The sequence below is a fragment of the Ovis aries genome, chromosome 2 (genome assembly GCF_016772045.2).
Source record: "Ovis aries strain OAR_USU_Benz2616 breed Rambouillet chromosome 2, ARS-UI_Ramb_v3.0, whole genome shotgun sequence".
NCBI classification, from domain to species: domain Eukaryota; kingdom Metazoa; phylum Chordata; class Mammalia; order Artiodactyla; family Bovidae; genus Ovis; species Ovis aries.
Window position 1 is genome coordinate 105,739,653 of NC_056055.1, and position 8,990 is coordinate 105,748,642.

Genomic DNA, 8,990 nt, shown 5'->3' on the forward strand with positions numbered 1-8,990 from the left:
CCCATGGACTATAGCGCCGCCCCCCCCCCCGCCCCCCTTCTCCCCTCTGCCCCCCTTCGGGCAGGCTTCTCTGTCCATGGGATTTTCCAGGCAAGAATACTGGAGTGGGTAGCCATTTCCTTTTCCAGTGAATCTTCCCAACCCAGGGATTGAATCCATGGCTCCTGCATTGGCAGGCAGATTCTTTACCACTGAGCCGCCAGGGAAGCCCCAAGCACTGTATACAGATACACAAAGGCCTACACCAAGTAACAGATGAAAAATATAACTTGAAATCATGTATGCACCCTGACAGTACGTACAGTGGTGTATTCTACTCAGCAGGAAGCTAGAGGGCTTACAAACAGGTGATGTCAGTGGTTTCCAAGGAACACTCGTAATCAGACCTTTAGAAGGTCCTGGAAACCTCTGTTTTTATCAAGAGCCCCAGGTCGTTGTAGGTTTTGGTCAAAAGTGGTTTGGAGAACCATTTTTAATCTTCATTGTATGTTAGATTACATATATAATAAAATTAAATTACAAATCATGTAGTTGAACAAAAAGTAATTTTCTTATATAAACTGTTGATGCTTAAACATAATATGGTTTTTAAAATGAGATGATATGTGATAGTTGTATTCTTAAAGTTGAAAGTGAAAGTCATGTCCAACTCTTTGTGACTCCAGGAAGTCCATGGAATTCTCCAGGCCACAATACTGGAGGGGATAGCCTTTCCCTTCTCCAGGGGATCTTCCCAACCCAGGGATCAAACCTATTGCAAGTGGATTCTTTACCAGCTGAGCCACGAGGGAAGTCCAAGAATACTGGAGTGGGTATCCTATCCCTTCTCCAGCAGTTCTTCCCTACCCAGGAATTGAACCTGGGTCTCCCGCATTGCAGGCGGATTCTTTACCAACTGAGCTACCAGGGAAGCCCTTCTTAAAGTTGAGGATGCTAATAAAAAAGCTATACAACAAAGAAACTCTGACAGCAAATCCAAGTACAAATGATGTTCCTCTGAACTCCATGTTTCATCTAGCATCAAAGCCCACCAATCTTTTAGTACATCTCTTGTACATTATTCTGTATCCGCATTCTCTGCATCTGATTTTATCACTGCATTTTATTTTCTGTGACGTACTTTCTACAGAGAGGGTTTTTCTACCTGGCACTAGCGGTAAAAGAATCTGCCTGCCAACGCAGGAGACCCGAGTTTGAGCCCTAGTTTGGGAAGGTCCCCTGGAGAAGGGAATTCAGTATTCTGGCCTGGAGAATCCCATGGACAGAGGAGTCTGGTGGGCTACAGTCCATGGGGTTGCAAAGAGTCTGACACGACTGAGAGATTGAGCACATATTCTCCTCCAAACAGAAATCCTTCCTTTTTAATATTAATAGGTTAGTTGCTAAGGAAACTGGCTTAACATTATCTATTTTCCGTTAGTCTCATTGTTTCTGATGTTCTACACTAAATTATCACTATCAAGTCTTTGTCTTTTCTAAAGACTGACCAGCTTTCTATATACACAAAACAAAGTCTCTTTTTAATGTATTTGGTTATAGTAGAGTATATTTAAGTTGAAATAAACATTTGCATCGTGACAATTTTGTTTTTTTCTTTTTCTCTTGATGTTGAATTATTTTGACTGCTTTTAAAGGGCATATAGCTCTAGCTGTCTTCATTTCTGCTATGTCAAAAACATCATTGTCAGGGTTAGACAGGTCACCAGTGCACTTTATGTGTTGGAATGGTTTGTTCTCCAGGTTTGGTACACTGTGGAACACAGACTTGGAGTTCTAATTCTGATAAAAATTATTTGCTATGTCCAAACCCCAAAAGGACAAAATGTGATTTGGAGTCTGGTAACATGCTGAAATGGGCCTTCCCAGGTGGAGTTAGTGGTAAAGAACTCACCTGCCAATGCAGGAAGCATAGTGAGACATGGGTCCCATCCTGGGTGGGGAAGATCCCCTGGAGAAGGTCATGCCAACCCACTCCCACTTTTGTCTGGGAAATTCCATGGACAGAGGAGCCTGGCAGGGTGCAGTCCATAGCATTGCAAGGAGTCAAACACCACTGAGGCGACTTAGCACACATGCAACATGCTGAAAAAGAGCATTCATACATTTATATTTGATATCCAAACACCCAAAGATGGATTTTGACATAAAATTTAGCAAAATTGAAATAAAAATATGACATTTAATATTAAATGATTAAAAACTTTATTCTTTAAAGTCAGGTACGTGGTAATTTCCAGTTAAGATGATAGTTTTAGTGTTTGAAATTGCCTTTTGACATATGTCACATTATATAATCTAATTCCCTTTTACAGGAAAAAGAATGTTAAGCAACATTAAGAGTTTTAGCCATCAGAAAAAGATTGCATTATGTTACTTGTATCCCTGGGAATAAAAGAAGAAGATGTGGGAATAATAAAAAAAGAGTATTCCCATAACTGAATTATAAAAATGTGATAAAGTAAATGAATTTTAAGGTAATCTTTATATTTAAAAATATATTGATATATTATTATCTTAAAAAAATCATGTTGGTTTACTCCTAGGGAGTTTATTCTTTTTGATGTGATGGTAAATGTGATTGTTTCCTTAATTTCTCTTTCAGACCTTTCATAGTTAGTGTATAGAAATGTAACAGGTTTTTATATATTAATTTCATATCCTGCAACTTTAATGAATTCATCAGTGAGCTCTAGTGGTTTTCTGGTAGCATCTTCAGGATTTTCTATGTATAGCATCATACATACGAGAACAGTGACAGGTTTTCTTCTTTTCTAATTTGGTTCTTTTTATTTCTTTCTTCTCTGCTGTAGCTAGGACTTCCAAAAATATGTTGAATAAAATTGGTGAGAATGGACATCCTTGTCTTGTTCCTGATCTTAGAGGAAATGCTTTCAGCTTTTTATTGTATGATGTTAGCTGTGAGTTTGTTGTATATGGCTTTTATTATATTGAGGTATGTTCCCTCTATGCTCACTTTCTGGAGAGTGTTTATCAAAATGGCTATACTACCCAAGGCAGTCTACAGCTTCAATGCAATCCCTATCAAATTACCAATGGCATTTTTCACAGAACTAAAACAAAAAAATTAAAAAAAAAATTGTATGGAAACACTAAAAGGACCACAAATAGCCAACTCATTCTTTAGAAAGAAAAACAGAGCTAGAGGAATCAGAATCCATGTCATTAAACTATACCACAAAGCTACAGTAATCAAAACAGTATGGTACCAGCACCAAAACAGAAACACAGATCAATGAAACAGGATTAAAAGTCTAGAAATAACCCCACACACTATGGTCAATTAATTTATGACAAAAGAGACAAGAATATACAATGGGGAAATGACAGCCTCTTCAATAAGTGGTGCTTGGAAAACTGGACAGCTACATGTAAAATAATTAAATTAGTACATTCTCTAACACCACACTCAAAATAAACTCAATAAAGATCTAAATGTAAGGCTAGATACTATAAAACTCTTGGAGGAAAACATAGGCAGAACACTCTTTGACATAAATTGTGCAATATCTTTTTGGATCTGTCTCCTAGAGTGATGGAAATAAAATTTTTGAGTCTGTCTCCCTAAAGTGATGGAAATAAAAACAAAGATAAATGGGACCTATTTAAACTTAAAAAGTTCTGCATAGTAAAGGAAACCATAAACAAAATGAAAAAACAACCTATGAAATGGGAGAAAATATTTGCAAAATATGTGACTGACAAGGATTTAATCTCCAAAATATACAAACAGCTCATACTGTTGAGTATCCAAGAAGCAACACAATTAAAAAAAAAAAAGGGGGGGCAGAAGATGTAAATAGGCATTTCTCCAAAGAAAGCATACAAATGACAAAAGGTACATGAAAAAGTGTTCAACATCTGTGAATTATTATAGAAATACAAATTAACATTAAAATGAGGTATGATCACACTCTGGTCAGAATTGCCATCATTGAAAAATCTAGAAGTAATAAATGCTGGAGAGGGTGTAGAGGAAAAGGAACCCTCCTGTACACTCTTGGTGGGAATGTAAATTGGTATAGCCACTATGGAGAACAATATGGAAATTCTTTAAAAAACTAAAAATATAGTTTCCTTATGATCCTGCAATCCCACTCCTGGGCATATATCCAGAAAAGATACATGCACCTCAGTGTCCATAGCAGCACTATTTACAGTAGCCAAAACATGGACGCAACCCAGATGTCCATTGGCAGTTAAATGGATAAATGAATCTGTGGTATATTTACACAATGGAATATTACCCAGCCATAAAAAGAATGAAATAATGCCATTTGCAGCAATGTGAGTGGACCTACAGATTATCATACTGACAAACCAAAGATGCATATCATGTGATATCACTTATGCTCATGCTCACTCGGTGTGTCTGACTCTTTGTGATCCCATGAACTATAGCTGGCCAGGCTTCTCTATCCATGGGGTTTTCCAGGCAAGAATGCGATATCACTTATATGTGGAATCTGAAAAAAAAAATGATACAAATGAACTTATATGTAAGACAGAAATAGATCCACAGAGATAGGAAACAAATTTACAGTCACCAAAGAGGAAAAAGGTGGGGAAGGAGAAATTAAAAGTTTGGTATTAATATATACACACTACTATATATGAAATAAAGGTAACCAACAAAGACCTACTTTGTAGCATGGAGAGCTATTTCAGTATTTTGTAATAATTTTTTTTCTCCTAATACTTGCAATAAACTTTGAGGGAAAAGAATCTGAAAAAAAAGATATATAGGATGTATAACAGAATCACTTTGCTATATAGAAGAAACTAATACAATACTGTAAATCAACTATAATTCAATAAGTTCAGTTCAGTTCAGTTGCCCAGTCGTGTCCGACTCCTTGCACCCCATGAATTGCATCATGTCAGGTCTCCCTGTCCATCACCAACTCCTGGAGTTTACTCAGACTCACGTCCATCGAGTCAGTGATGCCATCCAGCCATCTCATCCTCTGTCGTCCCCTTCTCCTCCTGCCCACAATCCCTCCCAGCATCAGAGTCTTTTCCAATAGTTCAATAAAAGAACAAATTAAAAAAATTTGAAAAAAATGTAATGATGTCCACTGAACCCATCAGGGGTAAAATTTGCCTTCCCCACATTTACATTAGAACTGACTGGCCTAATAGCTTTATGCTAGTTAAAGTAAAAGATAGCTTTTCATTTCCTTGGTAGACATAAAAATTCCTATATGTAAGTAAATCAATTGTGTGATTTTATAATTTTTAAAAATAAAATAATTCTAAATATACTTATTCTATAAAAATTAAATTCACTTAATTTATAAAGGGTAAAGCATCATTTAATGATAAAGGAAAGTCCTATTTAAGCATATTTGAAAAAAAAGCTCACTGTTGGGTTTGAAGTTTTTGATCAAAGCTTATATGTTGATGTGTTTTCTTAGGGAATAGGAGTGGAAGGCTTTGTTAATTGTTGACATCAGCATACTGTTTCAGAAATTCTTGGAATCACAGTAGGCACTATTTTAGGATTAGTTTTTTCTTTTTCTTTTTTTTTTTATAGTATTCAAGGAAGACTGGTTCCAAATAGGAAAAGGAGTACGTCAAGGCTGTATATTGTCATCTTCCTTATTTAACTTATACGCAGAGTACATCATGAGAAACGCTGGGCTGGAGGAAGCACAAGCTGGAATCAAGATTGCTGGGAGAAATATCAATAACCTCAGATATGCAGATGACACCACCCTTATGGCAGAAAGTGAAGAAGAACTAAAGAGCCTCATGATGAACGTGAAAGAGGAGGAGTGAAAAAGTTGGCTTAAAGCTCAACATTCAGAAAACAAAGATCATGGCATCTGGTCCCATCATTTAATGGAAAATAGATAGGGAAACAGTGGAAACAGTGTCAGACTTTATTTTTGGGGGCTCCAAAATCACTGCAGATGGTGATTGCAGCCATGAAATTAAAAGATGCTTACTCCTTGGAAGGAAAGTTATGATCACCTAGACAGCATATTAAAAAGCAGAGATGTTACTTTGTCAGCAGAGGTCCGTCTCATCAAGGCTATGGTTTTCCAGTAGTCATATATGGATGTGAGAGTTGGGCTATAAAGAAAGCTGAGTGCCGAACAATTGATGCTTTTGAACTGTGGTGTTGGAGAAGACTCTTGAGAGTCCCTTGGACTTCAGGGAGATCCAATCAGTCCATCCTAAAGGAGATCAGTCCTGGGTGTTCATTGGAAGGACTGATGTTGAAGTTGAAACTCCAGTACTTTAGCCATCTGATCCGAAGAGCTGACTCATTTGAGAAGACCCTGGGATGCTGGGAAAGATTGAGGGCAGGAGGAGAAGGTGATGACGGAGGATTAGATGGTTGGATAGCATCACTGACTCAATGGACATGGGTTTGGGTGGACTCTGGGAGTTGGTGATGGACAGAGAGGCCTGGCGTGCTGCGATTCATGGGTTTGCAGAGTCAGACACAACTGAGTGACTGAACTGAACTGAAGGAAGAAATGACTTGAAAATATGAGTTTCATTTCATATCTACCTTTAAGGACTATGTCATATTTTCTTTATAAATATTTTTGTCTTATTAAATACCACCAAATTTTAAAAATATTTGGAAGCTGATAATGTTTATATGAATGTTTATAATTATTATATCAAATGCTACTTAGCATATAATGGCACAGAACTGCAGTGAAAAAGGGGCTAAGGATAAGTCACTACACCTCTGACTGGTTGAGGTTACCACAATTAATAACAGACTGACTGAGGTTACCACAATTATTGCAAAGGTGATATTATTATCAGAGTATATGTGAAACTAAGGAAGTCAGGCTTCTTGACAAAACAAGAGTAGATACAAATTGGTCCTAGTGAGTAAGAAAGGAACCTCAATGCAACCTAATTATAAAAATTAGGATGTAATTGTTGTCTAGTCAATAAGATTTAATTTGTACTTACTCTATGACTTAGTGTTCCCAGAGAAACAGAGTCAATAGGATGTAAGTATGTATAGAAAGAATTCATTATAAGAAATTGGCTTGCACAATTATGAAAGGGGACAAGTCCCAAGATCCACCACATGAGCTGGCAGGCTGGAGGCCCAAGAGAGCAAATTCCAGTCCAGGTCCAAAGGCCTGAGAAGCAAGAGAGCCAATGGTGTGCTTCTTGTCTCAGGTCTGGCAGACTTGAGACCCAGAGAGAGCTGATGTTTCAGCCTGAGTTTGAAGGCAGGAAAAAGGCTGGCATCTGCATTTGAAAGCAGTCGAGCAGGAAGAACTCTCTCTTACTTGGGAGACAGTCATCCTTTGTGTTCTATTCAGGCCTTCAACTGATTGGATGAGGCCCACCCACATCAGGGAGGGCCATTTGCTTTACTCAATCTGCTGACTAAAAGGTTGCTCATCTAAAAATGCTGTCACAGAAACACCCAGAATAATGTTTAACCAAATATCTGGCTTCCTTGTGGCCCAGTCAGGTTGCCCCATAAAATTAAACATCACATGGTAATAATGAACTTTCATTACTTAGATAATAAAAAGGGAAAATGTGTACAAGACAAGAATGTTTCTCCAATGGGCATTCAATATCTCACCTCTATAAAAGCCAGTTGCATAATAGTAGTGTCTGATACTTGCTGTACATTTAGTTATAAGAAGTTTTCATGGGTCATTGCAGAGATACTAAATGTCAGGTCTTATTCCATGTGCTTTAGATAAAATAAAGCCTAATTCTCGAAGTAAATCTATGATACAGGTGCTATATTCCACCATGTAGATCAAAACCTAACAAAGGCCACACATTTATTAAAGACACAGATCTAAGACTAAAGCATAGATCTTTCTGACTCCAGGTAAAGAACTTTCCAGCGCACTTGCTTCCCAGTTGTGCTTGGATAAATTAAGGTCAACCTCATCAATGTAGGGAGAGAGAGTAGAACTAAGGTAATTCTGTGATCGAGGTGTGATTATGAAGTAGATAATCTTTATGTTTTTATTTACCACTTAATTTGCTTTCATTACCCTTTATTTTGGTCAAGATGGATTAACAACTTAAATATAAAAAATAAAATATCTAAAATTATAAGAAAATAATTGACTTCAGTCAGTATTTCTCTGACAACTAGATGAGAAAGGAAATTAGAAGTTAAAAAAATAAGTCACAAAGGAAAATCCATATATGTTTCAAAAATTGAAAGCTAATTGTAAAGAAATGATTGGGAAAAATATGTCACTAATATGGCTGCATACCCACGTTTATGCATTAGTGTGTAATCAGTAAGATGTGTAATACACACACATACTCACTAATGCCAGGATCTATTTGACATTCTACTTGTTAGTATTTTCCTGTTTTTTGAGTTTCTACTTTTATTTTTATTATTTTATTCTTTATACTTTCCTTATTAAATCTTTCACATAATATTACATGATATAATTTCATTTTTTTTAAAAAATTATTTTTTAATTGAAGGATAATTGCTTTACAGAATTTTGTTATTTTCTGTCCAACATCAGCATGAATCAGCCATAGGTGTACATATGTCCCCTCCCTCTTAAACCTCTCTCCCATCTCCCTCCCCATCTCACCCCTCCAGGTTGATACAGAGCCCCTATTTGAGTTACCTGACCCACTGGCTATCTATTTTACATATGATAATGCAAACTTCCACATTACTCTCTCCGTACATCTCACCCTCTTCTCCTCTCTCCCATGTCCGTAAGTCTGGATGTCTTTTTGTTTTATTTGGAGTAGATTTTTTAACGCTTACCAGAAATGAGTGTATTTTCCACCAACTTTATACTTTTATCAATATTTTTAGAGAACTTTAGTGCTAGCTGTCACTTGTCTGAAGATGATAAAAATGAACAAGTAACAAAGGAAAATTAGTAGAGAACCTAGGAAGAAAGATAATTATTTTGTTGGTTTGTTTGTGGGAGACATGCTTATTATTAGTTTGCATGGTGAAAACATGTGTATGTCATTTTACG

The 8,990-nt window shown here is 36.8% G+C and overlaps 1 non-coding gene across 1 annotated transcript; it reads right to left on the minus strand.

Moving 5' to 3' along the window:
* Window positions 1–838: 838 nt before the first annotated feature.
* Window positions 839–910, minus strand: TRNAC-GCA (transfer RNA cysteine (anticodon GCA)). The gene has a single exon. It is a non-coding gene; the product is annotated as a tRNA-Cys (tRNA).
* Between the last annotated feature and the right edge of the window lie 8,080 nt (window positions 911–8,990).